This window comes from Rhineura floridana, chromosome 3 (assembly GCF_030035675.1).
Source record: "Rhineura floridana isolate rRhiFlo1 chromosome 3, rRhiFlo1.hap2, whole genome shotgun sequence".
NCBI classification, from domain to species: Eukaryota; Metazoa; Chordata; class Lepidosauria; order Squamata; family Rhineuridae; genus Rhineura; species Rhineura floridana.
Window position 1 is genome coordinate 46193530 of NC_084482.1, and position 20540 is coordinate 46214069.

The window sequence follows — 20540 nt, forward strand, 5'->3', positions numbered from 1 at the left end:
AAATATAAGTGCACAATTAATAGCAGCAAAACAGTTCCTCAAAACCACACCAAACCAGGGGTTTAGGTATAACACAAGAGAGTTCAAACACAACCAGAAAATAATAAACTAGCTAGCCTATACTACTTACTGAAGAGGTAGTTGTTGGTAAATCACCTCTCTCCTCTGAGAGACAGCAGGATAGTAAAAAGGAAGTGGAACCCCACATGGACAACCACCCTTCCAGATGGAATCCAGTGGAACACTCAAGGAACATCCAAGGAAACAAAGGCTATGGGTCTCATCCCCTATATTTCAGGAAAAAAACCCAGCAACAGTTCAGGATCAATCAGCCAATCAGGGGGTTTCTGATGCAATCAAATTCCCAAAACTTCTTCACTCTTTTGCAACTTGCAGGCCCCCCTTCCTTCTCTAATCACAACCTTCTCAGGCTCGCATGGCCTTAAGTACAAGGCTCCCAGCAGATAGCAGAGATAAACAGGTGTTTCTGTTCAGGCCTCCCAATTACTTCCAGCTGAAATGAAACTTAAAATTTTCCTCTCACAGAGGCCCGTCTCCTCCCAAGATGTAACTCCTACAATTCCCTGCATCTGAGCCATGTTACAAGTAAACCCGGTTAACAAAATTGCAAGTTCATGACACTAATCACAGCTCCTCACCTAAAGCAGTACAGCAAAAGCCTGCTGGTATAGAAAGATCTTCACTGACCAATGAAAAATGGCAAGAGAAACGGCCATCAAACCTCAAAGGACAAGGTGCTCCACAATTTAGGTGTGGCCATACCTAATATGCTTTTTAATTTTTTTTTCAAGGTCTGGAATAATAAAGAAAATTGCCTTGCACCAAAAGGACATTAATGTAGGCACCAGGCAAGCCTTCAGGTATGAAGTAATTAAGTGGACTTGCCTATACATTCCTAAACACATTCCCACTTGCCTAAATATCTTAGCCTTGGATTCTTAGCTGGTATCACTACCATAACATGACTATGTGAGGCCCAATCCGGGCATGATCCCCTGCACCAGCTCCAGGCTGGCACAACATTCTTACTACCCCCCCCATTCTGTCTCAGCTGCCATGAGTGGCTGGATTGCAGATGTCACAGTAATTCCACCACTCTGTAAAGTCTCCTTGGTGGTTTGGATTGTGCCCTAACCTACATCATAGTGTTGTTGTGACGATAATATGAGGGTGAAAGCTTGCATGCTACCAAAGCTCTTTGGAAGAAGGGAGAAATATAAATGTGAAAAATAAAAAAGGTAAATTGGAATGGATGGTAACCACAAGTGGGATCTTCAACAAACTGTTGCACTGTGTCATCACAGTATGCCCCACAATCCCCTTACTTCTTTGTGTCTCACTTCCCTTCCCTTTCCCCCATCTGTTTCTGGCTTCCTCTTCATCGGTCTACGTTGCACCTCCCCTCCCCTTGGGCTCTCATGTTTCTTCATTTACTTTTTCCCCTCCCCCCTTTCTTCCTACTTCCTGCTTCTACCTTCTTTCATTTACCTCCTCCTCCTTGCACACAGGCAAGAGTCAGTGCAGTGGCTTTGAAATCCTGTCTCATGGTGGGTCATGATCAGCACAGAATACACAGTAACCGAGTTGGGTGAATCATGTGCATAGTTCTCTTCTAACCCTATTTGGGGGTATTGTTATTATAATTGTTCATCCTTTGAGGGGATCTGGCTCTATTTTTGACCCTGTGCATATTTCTCTGTCCCTTCTGTTTGTGGGTTGTCCCGAGTTCAGCATTAGAAGGAATTATGGGATTGGCAAGGGGATGCAGCATAACAAAATGGATCTGTTCCACTTCTCACCAAGCTGCTGCCGCCGTAGAAACTCCTGTGCATTCCATGCTGAGCACCATTTCAGCTATGCATATCTTTATGACATAAGTATTCAATCCAGAGTATCATTGATTCAAACCAGAGTGCCCTGACATATCTGTGGTGAGAAGGGTGCACAGATTATATGCATGAGGACATGCAGTCAGTAGTGTTGATGATGTTACTGGACATTGGTTTGTTTCTATTAAGATTGTCATATTATTCACTGTTACGGTTTTATGGCTGCTGTTTTATCGACTTCTTACTGCCAGTTTTATTACTTATTTTACTCAGGCTGCTTTCTATTTCAGTGTTGTTTTCATAAACATTTATAATATATATTAGGGTTTGAATGTTTACTATGTAAATTTTGTTAACTTTTTTCTGAACTACTACTGTGTGATATATTTGCATTGCTCCTGTCTGGTAGGTTTTTATATGGATTTTGTATTTTTTTTAAAAAAAAAAATACAAAGTAAATTTAGTTTTATGTGCATCTGTAAAATTGACTAGGGATGGATGAATCTGTCAGTTTAAGTTTCTCTTTCTTCATTTTCCTACTTTTAAATTAAGTTTCTACATCAGTTTATTTTTTTTAAATGGACCTCATGAAAATTCATAGGTATTTTGCGTACATTTCTAATATGCACACTTCTGTACATAATTTTGATTAATAACATGCATTTTAAAGCAATTTCCCCCAAGATAATGAATTTTGGTAGACTATTCTAATTAATATATACATTTTTGTGCACGCCTTCCTCTAATACATACATTTTTTACACATTTCTTGTGTAAAAAGAGATCTGCATCACAAAGTACAAATTTTGAAGGATAGTTGTGTTTAAGTTTGCATATTGGTTTACAACATGCAAATACAGTAAAATTTGCCTTAAAATGTGAACAGGACAAATTACTTCCCCATCCCTAGAGATTAATCATAAATAATCAATAGCCCCTTCCAGTACGGGACAGTAGGGTGAGGCAGTGGCAATTACCTAACCTCCCAGCAATGGGTTTGCTTCTGCTTACTGCGAGGGAGAGTGGGAGGGTCAAGGCAGTGGGAAGGTTGGCACTAGCAATGCACCAGTGGAGCAAACACTGGCAGTTTCAGACAGGAGACACTGCCAGCTCTGGAGATGCCAGGGACTGAACCTGGGACCTTTATGCATGAAAACCATGTGCTCTGCCATTGAGCTATAGCCTTTCCCAGTCAATGCTATCATCTCAGAAATCTATCATCTTATTCTGCTGCATGTGTAGGCCAACCATGAGTGTTAGAAGGTGGAGAGAGTAGGGGAAGGAGAGGTGGAGTCAGCAAGTTGATTGAAGAAAACGTTATACATACACGTTGTCTATTAAACCCTGTACTGTATTCAGGCTCCACACACTACCTATTTGGGCATTCTGTTTACTCATGTGAAGATCGCCATGCGAAGGAGAGCAGGGTCCCCTTCAGCACATCAGCTGTGCTGTGTTTACCGCCCTCCACAAGTTGGAAGATTACCATCTGAAGCAAATTGCTCCCTTTACTCGTGGCACCTCCCCAGGTATGGTAGAGCTCTGATTTTCCAGGATTGTAGAAAACACTAAGAAGTTTTCTCCTTCAGAACTTTGCCTTCTAACTCATGGAAGGCTGCAAAATAGCAAAAGTAAGCATGCCCCCAGTCTCCTTTGCATTATTGTTTTCAGATGAGTAAGCAGGGCCCTTATTTGTTCTATACATTTAAAGCAGTATCTCACCACTTTAAAAAGTCCTGGCTTTCCCTAAATACAATTTGTTAAGGGTGGTCAGAGGAGAACCCTTTCCCCCTCACAGAGCTACACGTCCCAGAGTTCCCTGGGAAGAGGGTTTGACTATTAATCCATTCTGAGAATTGTAGCTCTGCGAGGTCACTAGGGATCTTCTGACAACTCTTAGCACCCTTAACAAATAACAGTTCCCAGGATCATTTGGGAGAAACCATGAATGTTTAAAGAGGTATGATACTGATTTAAATGTATTGTGCAGATGGGGCTAGAATGTCTGAAAAAGGATACAGTTGCTTGCTTATTACACAGATGTATATATAGGACCCTGACAGGGCTTTTTAATGTGAGCCTGCAACAGAGGTGGTTAAGAACAGAGAGGAAGGAAGATGTCTGGAGGCTGGACTGTCCCTATAGGAAAAATGCATAATTGATTTCCCCGCGTCTGGATACAACATATCATGAAGGTGGTGGTGGTGGGGAACCAAGAGATTTCTGAAGAAGGTTTTTGGACATTGAAGGTGAAGACAAACTTCAGGGAGCAATCTCCTCTTCAGCACCATCTTCTGCCTTACTTTGAAGGGAGGGGCTTCTTCCCTTCCCTTCTTCCCTATTTCTGAACCCTTTCCCTCCCCTACAGCTCCTGCTGTTTCATTTTGCTTCAGCATTGTCTGAATCTTGTTCAGTTCTTGTCATGTAATGCATCTCTCTTGCATCCCTTGAGAATCTTGCATTTACAGGAGATTATATGGACAGCATGTTCCATTGGGTGGGTTTATGGTGAAGCTTGTGAAAAGCTATGCAAACAGTTTGTTTCACAAGGAGGGTTGAGGAAGAAGGAAGAATGAAAGCTGTGAGCAAATGTGAACTGCGATGAACAAATAGTTCAGGTTTGTTGTTCCATTCCCAGACAAAATGTTTATTGAAAAATGTTAAATCGCCCTATATTTTTCTTTTCAAGTTGCTTTTAACAAGAATTAAAGTGGGGATGGAGGAGCAAAGTTCAGCATTAAAGAACAGGCCATTAAAACTGATTGTGTTCCTTCCTTGCCCCAAGTCGCTTCAGATTTTGGGACCGTTATCCAGTTAAACAAATCATAGTTATGAACTGTATGAGGTTTACTTTATTTATTGATTAATCAAATAAATTTGCATAGGGGTAAAAGTAATAGTTCTGGTTTTTGTTTTTCATTCTTTTAAGATTGTGCTTGATATTCTCAATTAAGTGGGGGAAACTTTTTAATTGACCAACAGTGCCATTTACCCAGAATTAAGTTCCACTCTGTTCAATGGGGCTTCCTGTCTGGATTTCTGGAGGATTTCAGCCTAATTAATTTTTTAGAGGGCAATCCTATGCTTCCTCAGAGGGCAACTGAGGGGCCAAATGATGCATGGACCTCCCCAGTGTGGGGGTGGAAAGCTCTGCTGCCATTGGCAGCCCTCTGAGAACAATTGGGTTAGAAATTGGCTGTTCCTGGGGAGGGGTGTTGGGAACAGAATCCAAAGTCCCCTTGTTCCCTGGCATGCTCCCGCAACGTATACCAATCCTGATGCTAGTGTACTTAGTTAGCCTTCCATTTGTGTTAACGGGAAGAAAAATAAAAAAGTCCAAAAGGGGATGGAGAATGTCCTCTTACCATCTTTCCTGGCTGGCACAAACCAGGAGGATTGAGATAGTGACAGTTTCTCTGACACAGAACATTCACCTACTTACCCTCTTAGGATTGTTCTGTTAATCAGTTAATCAAACCGAATAATCAGTTAAACATCACAACCCTTGCTCCCCCTTAAAATAGTTTTCCCTTGTTTGTGGAAAGTGAAATGGGATCAGTTCTGTTTTTAGCTACTTGAATAGCCCATTCCACATTATCTCAGAATTATTGAGAGCTATGCATCATAAATCCTAGTGGTTTTTACTTTCATGGCTTTGGGTATGACTGTCATAGATAGATGCCTGCCAGTATTTGAGCTCTTCATTGTTGGAAGTGGGGCAAGAGCAACTCCTGTTTTGTTCTTTTGTTTATGTTCCAGAAGGGAGATAGGGTCGTCCAGATGGCTAGGCTTGACTACCTTTACCTGTGATGCTCTGACTGACTTCCTTCCATCATTAGACTGATATGCTTAGGGAAGCTTATCTGCCCCTCCTCCTGCCGCCCTTTCCTCTTCTCTTCTTTGACAGTCCAAGAGAGAGGAGACACCTTTGTCTCTGTTCTCTCCCTCCTGAGCCATGAGGGCAACTCCCAAACCTGGGCATTGTGCCGCCAACTTAGTTAGTTAGTTAGAACTAGGTATGCCTTTCCTATCTACTATGTATTTCTATAAATAAAATAGCTTTTCTTATTTTACTAAGTCTTAAGTCTCAGTGATCTAAATGCAGAGTAAACTGCCACTTAGGTAAACACACACAGTGGCACACATGCATCTCAGACCATTGACAATCTCTGCTAATATCTATACAAATGTTCATAACATCCATGAACAGACTGACATTAGGCTACATTCAGTGTATTCCGTAGAAACACATCTCAGGAAAGCATTTATATAATATAAAGAAGGAAGCGGAGGAGGAAAAGAAGGAAAAGAGGTGGTGGTAGCAGTGAATTGTGGTGTGAAATTTCATAGAAATCATGACATGCTTGATGAATTTACTCCTTATGACAACTGGATATGTGAACTGATCTCTGAAAGAATTGTGTTTCAGGTGATGAAAAGTGTTGCTCCTGCTGACATTTCTGGTTTTAAAATTAGAAAGCATGCCAGTCCCAAGATGTCAAACCTTTGTTGGGTTTAAGAGGTTAATCTGCCAGTAGAGCTATCAGTGCAGAAGCTCTAAATAATGCTTTAATGAATTATGTATATCTAAAGTCCTACTTTTCCTAAGGACTGAAGAGATGCATGATCTCGGGCTTGATTAGAGATGGGTGAATCAGTCAGTGGTTCCTCTCAGTTTTTCAGTTTTCCAATCTTATGGCCAATTTTCCACACTTTCATGTCAGTTTGTAAATTTTTTTTGTTTAGGAAGTCCTCATGAAAATTCATCAGTGTTTTAGTATAAATTTCTCCTGATACACACATTTTTGCAAACCAAATTTCCCTAATATAATGCATTTCTGCATCTTATTTTCACTAATATATAAATTTTAATGTGCTCATCACCATAGTATATGCATTTTTTACACATTATTTGACAGAAGAACTATATTGCAAAAATTGGAGAAGTGTAAATGTTTCGGTTTATGTATTGTTTCAGAAAGTGTAGATTAAGTAGGCTCACCTTGAAATGCACTGAATGTTGCCTCCATCCTTAGTCTTGGTATAAAGTAATTTACAAAAGTGATCTTCAAGGATATGTAATTATGAATGGTATCCAATGTTAACTATACTCTCTGTAACTTACCCATTGAAACCAATGGACTGCTGTGTCAGCCATAAAGTGAAATGCAAAATATTAAGCAGAAGTGGCATTCAACATAGTGGTTAGTCTATGGCACTGCCCTTTTCTCCGTACCTCCGGGTAGAACAAATACCAAATGTCTGCTGTTGCTTGATAGGGCTCAAAACTCTATTGGGAAGTGGAGCTCTTCTACTACAGATGGCTTCTTATCTTATTATTCTTCATGGTATGGACACTGGCAGCAGAATGAGGGGGCAAAAGACAGACTTCTAGGTTGTTGCTTAGACAATGTCTATAATAACAACAACAACAACAACAACAACAATAATAATAAAAGCAGTAATCTGACATTTTTTTCTGATATAATTTCCTTGTTTTAAAACATTCCACACCTGTTTTCCTTCAGAGTTGGCATTTATGTAGCACCTTTTATGTAACGGAGTGGATGATATTCCTTCTAGCATTCAGCTACATGACATTGCAGCACCCAATAAACACGAAATTTTGCACTCCAATAAACTTGTTAATTTTTAAGGTCACATAGGTCTCTTAATTTTTTTTGCATTTTGTGAGACTAGAGATTGCTATATTACTTCCATTGTACAGAAGGAAGAATTAGGCTGTCTTCCTCATGGCTATAATTCCTCAGGAATTTGAATCTAGCTGGAAGGTTAACCTGCTAACCACACTGGTGCTCTTCAACTCTACTACTAGAACAGATCATTTTTACATGAATAGTTTCTGAGTGTTTCCAAGCATGTGATGTTTGTTTAACAATATGAAAGAGGGAGGGACTGTGCCTAACAGCAAAATACAAGGGAAAAAAATCAGCCTGTGTTTATCATGCCAGAGACCAGTGTTACAAATTTCTATACCCTTGCTACATCAGGTAACATTCAGTTTCTGTTCCGAATCTTTTTTTTTCTTGTTTCTGTAAATACAGCAACTGCGGCTTCAAAAATATTTGAATATGCAATTACTTCATTTGTGTTGGTGTTAAATACTTACTCTTTGCAAATGAAAGGTTATTTTGGATTCTAATTTTACAATCTGGAAAGACTGTGTTATCACTGTATTTCCTATAGATACTTACTCAGAGTGCTGTTAGAAAAGAGAAGCTAAAAAGACATAAATAATCTACACTGTAATTTTTTTAAAGAATTGATATAATATGTAAATAGATAAATAGCTGGGAGAGGTATTCATCAGTTGCAAATTCCAGAGAGGTAGTCATTTTCGCCTGTTTTTTAAAAAGAGTCATGTGGCACTTTAAAAACTAACATATTTATTGTGACATTTAGCTATTACATAAAACCTATGCAAAAGAAACAAATGCAAATTAAATTGCTGGTAAACTGAGTTTCTCTCTGTAGGATATAGGAAGAATTAGCTGTCTGTGATGCGAAAACCAGTTTTCTGAACAAATCTGTATAGCTTAAAGTGGATTACTAAATGATATCCCCTGATATCTAGTTTGTACTCTGTGTTGTTTAACCTGTTGTTGAGCAGAAGTAAAACATATGTGTACCTCTCCTAAAATATATTTTGATTGCTTACAGTTTGAGGGTATAGTTGTGAGTTACCTGACACCAAAAAGCTGCTTCCTGCTATATCTAGTGGTGTTCTAGAGAGCATTTCCACAAGGCCGTGCATGGGTTTAAAATCTCATTCAACATTGCCCTCTCTTCTTGGTTTTTCTCACGCGGTATACCTAGCACTCTTATTTGTCTTGTGACCTATATAGTGATTTCTTATAAATTTGCACAATGTGTAAATTATACAGTTACAAGAGTGGTTGTTATACTATAACCAGCATGGATTTTTCGCATTCTGCAACGTTAAACTGAAAATACCCCCATGCCATTCTGATTCCTCCCATAAGCTCATTTCAAACAAAACCTTACAAAATGTATAGTCCTGAACTCAGAAATGCTTGCTTAACAACCTTCTAAGTTTTTGTGATGATACACAAAACAGTCAGACAGAACTGAGAGTTCAAAGTCTAAAATAAGAGGGGGGGAAATCCAGACCCCTGTTGGATTTTTTTCTGTCAGTGGTCTCATAATTTGTTGAAATAAATTAAAAATCGGCCATGTTCACAGAGTGCCTGTAATCCTATTACTGACCTTGCCCATACTCTGACCATCATCTTCTGCAGTTTAAAAGTTAAAAAAAATGCCTGGCTGCTTTTTAATTAATAAATTTATCATTGAAGTGTATCATAACATCTGGTATGCTCAGTTAAGAACCAGCCATCAGTGTTCTAAAATCCAGACTCCCAGCTTTTGGGCTTGGTTAATCGGGACCACACCCATGCCAGACCTTGATTTCACTTTAGACAGCCATGGCGTCCCTCAAAGAATCCTGGGAAGTGTAGTTTGTGAAGGGTGCTGAGAGGAGACTCTTATTCCCCTGACAGAGCTCCAGTGGCAGAGTGTTTTAACAGTAAGCTGCTCTGATTGATGCTCTCTGAGGGGAACAGGACATCTCCTAGCACCTCTCAGCACCCTTCATTAACTACACTTCCCAGGATTCTCTGGGAGAAGTCATGACCATCAAAAGTGAAATAAAGGTCTGGTGTGGATATGGCCAGGGACAGCTTTGGTTTAAATTTGGGTGGGAGGCTACATGAGCTTGCTGTAGAATAAAAAGTTGGGGGAAACCCTGAAAAAGAATGCTACTGTTCACAACGTTTTCCTTTTGGAAAGCAGAGGGGCTTTCCCTCTGCCCAGTGCCCACCCACCCAATCTCCTCCCCTCCCCCTCCCCTTCCTGCCCTTCTCTCCCCCTTCCTCCTCCCTGTCTCTCCCGCAGGTCAGTTTCACGTATCCTAAGCATTATTGTAGGGGAGTAAATCCCATTGAACTCAAAAGGCATGTAAATGATCAAACCTGCCCTCCATTCCTCCCTCCTATCCGCTCCCCTCCCCCTTCCCTATTCTCTCCTCTCCCCTCTCCCTTCTCCTCCTCTCCCCTCCCCCTTCTCCTCCTCCCCCATGGTCAGTTTTACCTATCCTAAGCATGGTTGCATGACAGTAAATCCCATTGAACTCATAAGCAGGCAAATGATCACACCTGCCTTTCCCCTCCCCCTCTCTCCTCTCCTTCCCCCTCTCTCCTTCTTCTCCCCTCCCCTCTTCGTTCTTCCAGAGACACATGTTACCACATTCTTCTAAGCTACAGAGAAAGTGGATTGGACTGAAAGACCAACCCAAATTGTTTACATTTTGACAAATGTGTAGGGCAGTACAATATCTCAGAGAGGAGGTCAGGTCTCCTGCTCTCCTGGTGCATTCACTATAGCTGCCCAATTTCCCTGCTTTTTAAAGTTTGATAAAAATATCTGTTGGCTATAGGTATGTTCTTAAACCACAAGGGTTTTTTGCCTATTAAATGTGAATGTACTGCCTTCAAGTCGATCCCAACTTATGGCGACCCTATGAATAGGGTTTTCATAGTGAGCGGTATTCAGAGGTGGTTTTACCATTGCCTTCCTCTGAGACTGAGCAGCAGCGACTGGCCCAAGGTCACCCAGGGAGCTTCATGGCTGTGTGGGGATTTGAACCCTTTTGCCTATTAATGGATAGATAAATGGAAGAGGTATTCATCAGTTGTAAATGCCAGAGGGGTAGCTGCTTTACGTGGATTAACAATCAAACATTGTCCTGTTGCATCTTAAAGATGAACAAATTTATTATGGCATTTAGCTATTTCATCAGGCCCAGAAGATGGAAACAAATACACATTCAATTTTTCAGTACCCAGATATTGTTGCAAGGTGAATTTTGGCATCACAACATCAGCACTAGGACCTCCTGTAACTCAGCTGGTCTGTACTGGTTGTTTGAAATAAAGATACAATCAAACATCTGATGTTTGTCTAGCTGTTACAAGGCATCATATATTCAATCATTCCGTGACTTACATGATGCCTGTAACAGAGAAACTATTCCGCTTCCACCTGGGCAACACTTCACTTTCATTCTCAACGAAAACTAGACTTACTTTTCTGCTATTTCATGATCTATCTAGTTCTTTTTAAAACCAAGCTTTCTTATGGCCCATCCATTTATTCCATGATAAGTTGTTTCACAGATCAATGTGACATGTATGAAAACAATATTCCATCCGTTTGTTTTAGACTTCCTTTATGTTAATGTAAGAGGGTCCTCAATATTTATTGTGTTATTTGAAAGGATACCAGGCAGCTGTTCTCTAGTCATTCCTCCTTCCTCCAGACAACTCAGGAATAAATGTTCTTTTCATTGCAGTGTATGGACTGTCTCTGATTTTATTTATGTGGGTCCAAAAGCGTTGTGTGGTTGCCAAAGCAATAATCTAAAATGGAATCAGAACCCTTTGAGCAACCTGTGGAATGCAGTTCTACAGGTGTTGCAACAGCTCTAAGTATTTTAGTTAGTATGAAAAATGGCATTTCCGTAGCAGCCATGCCTGTGATTTATAGTGTCTCTCCTGACTGAGGCAATGCTATTTCTGCAATGGTGTCAATTCTTAATGGAACTTAAACTGTTTGGTAAAATAATTTATACCGAATTACTCCTTTTTGGTTTTGTTTTAAATCAGGCCAGAATACTTATAGCTGGAGCTATGGATAACACCAATGGAATTTCAACCAATGTTTAGGAAAACTGAATTAAGGAGCTTTGATTCACTGAGTGCCCAATTCTATAGTGTGTCAGAAATCAATCCCACAGCTTGCCCTGAATCTGGGGCTTTAGGGATTCAGCCTATTCTCTCTGTCTCTCTCTCTCTCTCCCTCCCCCCTAATCTAATCTCCTGCCCTTACTCCCAGTAGGAGCCCACTACAGCCAGGTGGTGGTGGTGGTGGTGAGACAACAGTCAGACCTGCCAGACATGCAAGACCCTCTCAAACATCTACAACAGACCCAAAGCATGTCCCTAGAACGCATCATATGAACGGCTGGATCCCCTGTGCTGAGTGATGCTAACACTTTACATCAGAGGATGACAAACCTGTGGCCCTCCAGTCATAGTTGGACTACAGCTTCCTTTATCCCTGACCACTGACCATGCTGGCTGAGGTTGTACACTAAGGGTAGAGACACACTTATTGTTGTGCCAGTTCCAGTGCATGTCTACCTCTCTTTTCTGAAAATGGGGGCCCATGGCGCTAGTCAAACTCCATATCTTTTTACTCAAAACCCTGGTCAGGTCAGATCAGCTCAAGTCGTGGCCATGGAAATGCTTTGCTGTAGGTTCAAGCAGAGACAGTGATTGGCCCAACGCTTTGGTGTGAGCAGTCCTACAAGGTCTGAAGTCAGCAATGGGGAAGGGAGGTGTGCCCAGGCATGGCACAGCTGCTTCAAAAGGCAGCCAGAAAAAACATTCTCACTGCTTTTGAAGTGACCAGTGTGCCCACACGCTAGTTTTGCATTACATCCAAACCAGGCCTTTATCAGAGTGCAGGACAAAGAATAAAGCTAATTAGATTGACTTACATCTTATTTGGTCTAAAGAAACCATTGCTCTAGTTGCTAAAAAAATGTCACTTTCAACTAGTAACAATTAAGCTTCTTTCTTACTTTAAAGCCAGCTTATTTGATTTCTACATGCCTCTATAGGATGTATCATCCCTTTTTGGTGGACAGGAGAGTTTCCTTGTAATAAAGCTTCAGCCCTGCCCAGGAATCTGTCCTCTTTTGGGTTATTTCTACCATTAAGAAAAAGCACAACTGAGCTAGACAATTGGCTCCCCCCCCTTCTTCTTGAATGGGAAGTATACTTGGAATTTAGTAGAGACTTCATAAACAGTTCTGGGTGTGTGATGGGAAGAATGTCCTCAGAATGGAGTTCTGTGGGTAAGAAGAAAGAGATGTGAGTTTCTCATTTGAAAAACATGGAAAGATTCAGTGACTGTCATTGGGTCAAGAATAAATAGCATCATGGCGTTGCTCTCTTGTTCTGCTACACTTTGCAAGTTAGCCTGCAAAGAAACATCGGGATGTTTGTGCTCTTAAGGAATGTTTGCTAACAATGAGTTACAAGATAACTTCATCCATTTAGTATTTGCTGGGAGTGAAGATTCTTCTTTTCTGCTTTCCTCAGGATGCTTTGTGACGTCACTGCCTGCAGCTTGTTTTTCACTTCTTATACCATTGCTGGCACCCTTCCAAATAGTTTTTTATTATCTGTCCTTCCTGCACCGAGTGCAAACTCCAATAAATATGACAGTTGTTCTCTGCAGCAGAGAGATGCAAGTGCCATAAGCACTTCTTGTATTCTCTACTTCCCTGGGAATAGACCACTTGATACACTTGACATACTCTGTGTCTGAAGAACATTGCAGCCTTTTCGAATCTGCCAATGGTATCCAGTTTAGCTTGCCAGACAAACTACACCCACAAGCCATGTTTGTTCCAATGATTACCTAAACATTTATTTAATCAAAAGTGGTCATTTATTTCAGGACAGCCTGGCTGGGAGTCCAGAGTCTGTGAGTTCAAATCCCTTTTTGTGTCTTCTGGGTGTCAAGGGCCAGCCAAAGATCACTCCCACAGTGAGTGGCTCAGGGGTTACGTGCCCTGCCACCTGTGCAGCCGTGGGCAAGCTGCATAGTCCCAAGGGGCCCAGTTGCCAGTTGCGGACAAGAAAGAGGCTGGCTTGTGCAGCTGTGGCAAGCTGAGGAGGCCCTAGCCAGCTGGGGAGGACTAGCCTGAGAGGGAGGCAATGGTAAACCCCCTCTGAATACCACTTACCATGAAAACTTTATTCATAGGGTAGCCATAAGTTGGGATCAACTTGAAGGCAGTCCATTTCGATTTCCAAGTGGATATAACAGAGACACCATATCTTCTCAAAGTTGCAAATTTTCCTACCTAGGGAAATCTTGGGAAGCTGCTCACCAGTGGCTCCCTCCCACAACATTGAGATTACAGCAAATCATGGGGGGGGATACTTGGTTATCTCAGTGTCAGAATGATGACACTTACGTAGATGAAATACTGGGCCTTTTGTGTTGAATTATGTAGAACACTTTGCCTGGGCAAGGCATTTACTTCAAATATATTCACAGACTATAACAATACCCAAGAAGGCAGCAGGAAAGTGTATTTGGTGGCTTATTATGAAGAATGCCCACTTTCACAGTCACATCAGCAGGATGCAAAAAAAAAAAAAACCGGGAGGGCATTTAGGGTGATTTTCTGAGGACATTAAAAAGGTCTATAAGTTTTCCAGGGGGGGTGGACTTTCAGGTCAAAATAGCAAGGTAGCATCTCTTCCACCCCTCCTCCCACTTTAATGCTTTCCTTCCTCTTCAAATAGTGTGCCACTGCTGCAATCAGCAGCCAGGAGGCATGTTGTTCCTCCATAATTTATTGGGTAGAATGTTGTTATGTTACATATCATTTCAGAGGTATTGTCAGGAGGCAAAATATGATGTTCCTCACTTCCTTGCCACCCCCTCCCCAAGTTTCTGGTAAAATCTTTTAAATAGCACTATTTAGGAGTACACATTTAGGCACAAGACAGAAGCAGCAAAGAGACCAAGTGCAGAATTTTAGGATGGCTATGGTTACCTTCATTAGCTGAGACACAGACAGCTTCTGATCTAAGCCTCAATCTGATCAAAAGTAATAGGAATGAGGCATAGTCTGGGACCATTGAGGAGTTCCAGACCCAAGATTTGGAGGGCCTTCAAACAAAGTGCCCTCAGTGTGTCCCATTAACCTAACTTCTGCTTCTGACTATCTTGGGTTCTTTATGCCAAGTGAGAGTGGTGGTGGGCCTTTGGGGGAATGGGCCCTTTGCTGGTCTTATAGAGTCCTAGCAAATGCTTAACCTCTGCCATCAGGGGCGTTATCATAATGAAAAGAAACCAAGGTTTGCAGCCCAAGATAATCCCTGTACCCAGGGACAGTCAGAATAGATCAAGTGGAAGCTGTCTGCCCTAATCATTTTTGTGATCTGGCTGTTGGATACCTGGGTTAGGCTGTTGAGCTGGATACCTGACTACACTTGGAATGACCATTTTATGACTTGGTGTCTAATCCATTCAAAGTGAGTGAATAACATAATAATCTCAACATACCATTCCGAGGGTGTATTGGATTTTTGCAGGCCAAGCCTTCTAAAGAAAAGGGAGTACCATTTTAAGAATTTGATGTTGAACAGATCAGAGGTTCTTCTTTTCTTAGGTAGCACTGGAGAGTTACACTTTGATTCTTAAAGGTGATTTCCTGGCATAAATTTCTCTCACTTCTGTGAGACTTGTTCCAGAAAAACACTTTAAATCTGTTAATCTGTAATAAATGGTATAGACTATAAAACATTAGACTGTAACACATTAACAGCTCAAAGGTCAACTGTATCTATAAGGAAGGCCAAAAAAGCTTTGTTTCCCAAAACATTCTTCAGGAGTTGCTTAATGGCAATAAAACCACTTCAAGGCCAGTTGAGGCTGATTTTTCTTGTGCTTGTTGTTATTTCTAATGCTTTATTTAGATATCCCAGTTAAAGTCTTTTGTGATAAGATCTGCTCATTCATTTCATTATGTTTGCCTTGGAGGAATAAAAAGAGTCTCTGACTTGACATAACACAGTAAAGCAAACCTATTCCAAACCAAAATTAATTAGGGGTGGAGCAGCTGACTTGGTGACAAACTTAGAGGCATGTAAACCTCTTATTTCTTCACTACAAAACCAACAATTATACACCACAAGGCTCAGAAAAGAGATTGTTAGCTTTTGACATTGTTGTTGTTATGTGCCTTCAAGTTTATTACGACTTATGGCGACCCTATGAATCAGTGACCTCCAAGAGCATCTGTCATGAACCACCCTGTTCAGATCTTGTAAGTTCAGGTCTGTGGCTTCCTTTATGGAATCAATCCATCTCTTCTTTGGCCTTCCTCTTTTTCTACTCCCTTCTGTTTTCCCCAGCATTATTGTCTTTTCTAATGAATCATGTCTTCTCATGATGTGTCCAAAGTAGGATAACCTCAGTTTCATCATTTTAGATTCTAGTGACAGTTCTGGTTTAATTTGTTCTAACACCCAATTATTTGTCTTTTTCGCAGTCCATGGTATGTGTGAAGCTCTCCTCTAGCACTACATTTCAAATGAGTTCATTTTTCACTTATCCGCCTTTTTCACTGTCCAACTTTCACATCCATACATAGAGATCGGGAATACCATGGTCTGAATGATCCTGACTTTGGTGTTCAGCGATACATCTTTACATTTGAGGACCTTTTCTAGTTCTCTCATAGCTGCCCTCCCCAGTCCTAGCCTTCTTCTGATTTCTTGACTATCATCTCCATTTTGGTTAATGACTGTGCCGAGGTATTGATATCCTTGACAAATTCAATATCCTCATTGTCAACTTTAAAGTTAAATAAATCTGTTGTCATTACTTTAGTCTTTTTGATGTTCAGCTGTAGTCCTGCTTTTGTGCATTTCCTCTTTAACTTTCAGCAGCATTCGTTTCAAATCATTACTGGTTTCTGCTAGTAGTATGGTTTCTGAATATCTTAAATTACTGATATTTCTCCCTCCAATTTTCACACCTCCTTCATCTTGGTCCAATCCCGCTTTCTGTATGATATGTTCTGTGTACAGATTAAACAAATAGGGTGATAAAATACACCCCTCACACCCTTTTCTATTGGGAACCAATCAGTTTCTCTGTATTCTGTCCTTACAGTAGCCTCTTGTCCAGAGTATAGGTTGCACATCAGGACAATCAGATGCTGTGGCACCCCCATTTCTTTTAAAGCATTCCATAATTTTTCATGATCTACACAGTCAAAGGCTTTGTTGTAATCTATAAAGCACAGGGTGATTTTCTTCTGAAATTTCTTGGTCCGTTCCATTATCCAACGTATCTTTGCAATATGACCTCTGGTGCCTCTTCCCTTTCTAAATCCGGTTTGGACGTCTGGCATTTCTCACTCCATATATGGTAAGAGCCTTTGTTGTAGAATCTTGAGCATTACTTTACTTGCATGGGATATTAAGGCAATGGTTCGATAATTACTGGGGTCCCCTTTCTTTGGAATTGGGATGTATATTGAATGCTTCCAGTCTGTGGGCCATTGTTTAGTTTTCCATATTTCTTGACAGATTTTAGTCAAAATTTGGACAGATTCAGTCTCAGTAGCTTGTAGCAACTCTATTGGTATGCCATCTGTTCCTGGTGATTTGTTTCTTCCAAGTATTTTAAGAGCAGCTTTTACCTCACATTCTAAAATTTCTGGTTCTTCATCATATGGTTCCTCCATGAATGAATCTGTCATCCCGTCATCTCTTTTATAGAGTTCTTCAGTGTATTGCTTCCATCTTCCTTTTATTTCATCTCAGTCAGTCAGTGTGTTCCCCTGTTGATTATTCAACATCCCTACTCTTGGTTTAAATTTCCCTTTCATTTCTCTAATCTTTTGGAATAGGGCTTTTGTTCTACCCTTTTTGTTGTCCTCTTCCATTTCTATATAATAACTATTGTAATAGTTCTCTTTGTCCCTACGTACTAGTTGTTGTATTGTTGCATTTAGGGTTCTGACCGTGTTTCTCTCTCCTTTTGCTTTTGCTTTCCTTCTCTCTTTAACCATTTAAAGAGTTTCTTCAGTCATCCATTGAGGTCTTTCTCTCTTTTTAACTAGAGGTATATTCTTTTTGGATTCTTCCCTCATAATGTCTCTGACTTCAGTCCATAGTTCTTCCGGTTCTGGTGTTGGAGGAGACCTTTGCTGATACCATGGACTGCGAAAAAGACAAATAATTGGGTGTTAGAACAAATTAAACCAGAACTATCACTAGAAGCTAAAATGATGAAACTGAGGTTATCATACTTTGGACACATCATGAGAAGACATGATTCACTAGAAAAGACAATAATACTGGGAAAAACAGAAGGGAGTAGAAAAAGAGGAAGACCAAACAAGAGATGGATTGATTCCATAAAGGAACAGACCTGAACTTACAAGATCTGAACAGAGTGGTTTATAACAGATGCTATTGGAGGTTGCTGATTTATAGGGTCGCCATAAGTCGTAATTGACTTGAAGGCATATAACAACAGTCATTAGTATACCATTTATAATCCTTTGCAGAAAAAGCTATATTTTTGAAATGGTTAGTGAAGCTGTGGTAGTTATGATTGAACTCTATTGTGTATTACCCACAAAACCCAGTGTATCACCTGTAGTTCCACATAGTAGTGAGTACAGACATAACACCACTGACATCACGCTCTATGGGAAATATTATGAATACTCACCACGTGAAACAAGAATCAAAGAGAACAGAACCTGATCTTTAACCATGGAACTTTGAGAGCATTTGGCTTGCATATTTGCAAATGAAGAATGAAAACAGCTTAGGATTTTGAACAAACCTTCAGCTGCACAGTGTTTGATGAGTGGGGAAAAGGTTTATGGCATTTCAGACTGTGAAATGTTTGTGTATACTTGAGGCTCCAGGCTCTGCTATGTGAATTAATGTAAAATGTTCAATTTTGCCATTGGGGATTAAGAGATGAAACTTTGGAGCAAATTCTTTTAATATCACATGCAGCAATTTGTATATATTGCTTAAGAAATATAAAAGTCAACCCTTGGTTATTATTTTGCTTACCATAGCTATATAATTGATAAAAGACTCACTTTTCTTTCCTTCTCTTATCTCAAAGGATGAGTGGATAGTCAAACCATATATTAGTCAGTACATGGATGTTGCCAAAAAGGGGACTCCCCCCACCCTGGTTGAGTTGTTCCCATATAATTTAAGTACATTTATCCCATGTGAACAAAGAATCCCTTAAACACCTTAAATAAAGTTTAACAAATTTACACTGGTATACACTTTCACAGATCAGAGCTCATTTGATGCACCTCATAACATTAGTAAGCTCCTCCTTACTTCCCCTCAAAATCCTTGAACTGATCTTTTAAACAAAGAAAGATGCAAACATGGCTGCAATGTGCACTTGAGACATCAGAAAAAATAGGAAGATGGGAGTGAAGATAATACACAGATCTAAGTAGGTTTGTCTGTGAAACTTTGAAGCTCTCTCTAGACTATGTCAGCCATGCAGAAGAATAGTGCAACATACCTTTGTGAAGAACCTTGTGTCGTTCTAAACTTGATTAAACTTTTTCTATATCTGAAATCATTGAAACCATGCCAATTAACCTTTTTATTAAAAAAACCCTCAATGTTTGATTGCCAAAGTGATTTGAATGTCCCATACCTTGACTAAATAACTAACATCATTATCCTATGCATGTTTACATGGAAGTAAGTTCCTCTGTGTTTGCCAGGGAGCTAGTACATGTATTTAGGGTTACAGCCTGAATCTACTTCATTCAATATTTTAATAGAGAATGAAAACTTTTAATAGAGAATGGAAACTTTTAAGTCAGTGGTGGACATGTCAACAATGTTCCATAAGTCGCATCCAAAGTGGGAGATAGCACCACTGTAATCTTTGCCGCAGTACTTATGCCATCATCAGTACCTATGCCATCATAACAAGGATGGGGAACATGTGCGGCCCTCCACATGTTGTTGGGCTTCAACTCTCCTCATCCCTGATCATTGACCATGCTGACTGAGACTGATGGGAGATGAATTCCAACATCTGGAAGGCCAAAAGTTCCCCAGTCCTGTTTTATACCTTAGGATGGTTTTGCCTCAGGTATACTGAACTGAGGTGCAAACAGCAGAGCAGCTCTGCAGAGCCAGGCTGATCATATTCCATCAGGCTAGAGGTTCTTTTGTTCCTGCTTGGGTGTGACACAGGCCACTGCTGCATGCGTCACTTCTCATACCAATGCTGCTGGTAAGTCTCCCATGGGTAAGGCATTCTGTAGAATCCTGCAGCACTGGGGAGACATTATTCTTTGAATTACTGTAGGTTACCATTTTTATAGAAAAGTTATTATTCACATTTAATTTTGTGAGCTGGGATAAGTTTCAGTTATATACATTAGCCAATGGATAAATCTGATGTGTTTCAGCAGAATGAGGGTTTCATTTCTGTACATGGCCCTTGTGATGGTGGTGGTGCATACACATGTCATGTATTAACACTGCATTCAGTGTCATATATTAAGGCTGTGCGTGTGTCTGCTATGGCAGTATGATCCTAGCATCTGATGTGGTAAAATAGGCACATGCAATCTCCACACATTACAGTGAGTTTACAGAGGTATGCATGGGTATACCTGTGTATATTTTGTATATGAAAAAAACAAAATAGAATCTAGCTAAAACTTATTAAAACACTGTTTGGTTTCTCTGAATATTGCATTACAAAGAAATGCAGGATCCTTTCAGTAGAAATGCATTCATCAGAAGGTGTTGTAAATGCGTTCAGGAATATTAAGATGACAGATGAATGAAGAGTCAGATAAGGAAAACGTCAGTTCAGGACAAGTTGTTAAGCTTTTCCCCATTGTGAAAGCTTCTCCTTAAATGTTACACTTCTTTCCTGCCTGGGAAATCTGAGTTCCATGTCTTGGAAGAAAGTGCATTGCATGCACTGTGCTAAAAGAACCCAAATGGAACACTGCATTCATTGTGACAGCTT

General features: G+C 40.3%; 1 protein-coding gene across 2 annotated transcripts in view; it reads left to right on the top strand.

The window, feature by feature from the left end:
* Nucleotides 1-797: 797 nt before the first annotated feature.
* Nucleotides 798-20540, top strand: part of KCNJ16 (potassium inwardly rectifying channel subfamily J member 16) — a 37314-nt gene continuing 17571 nt past the window's right edge. Inside the window, exon 1 of one of the 2 annotated variants that reach the window (XM_061621777.1) lies at nucleotides 798-881. The gene's annotated coding sequence lies outside the window, so the exon portion shown is untranslated. Of the gene's footprint in view, nucleotides 882-1487; nucleotides 1569-20540 lie in introns of those variants that run through there. The other variant, XM_061621778.1, reaches the window with a different exon arrangement.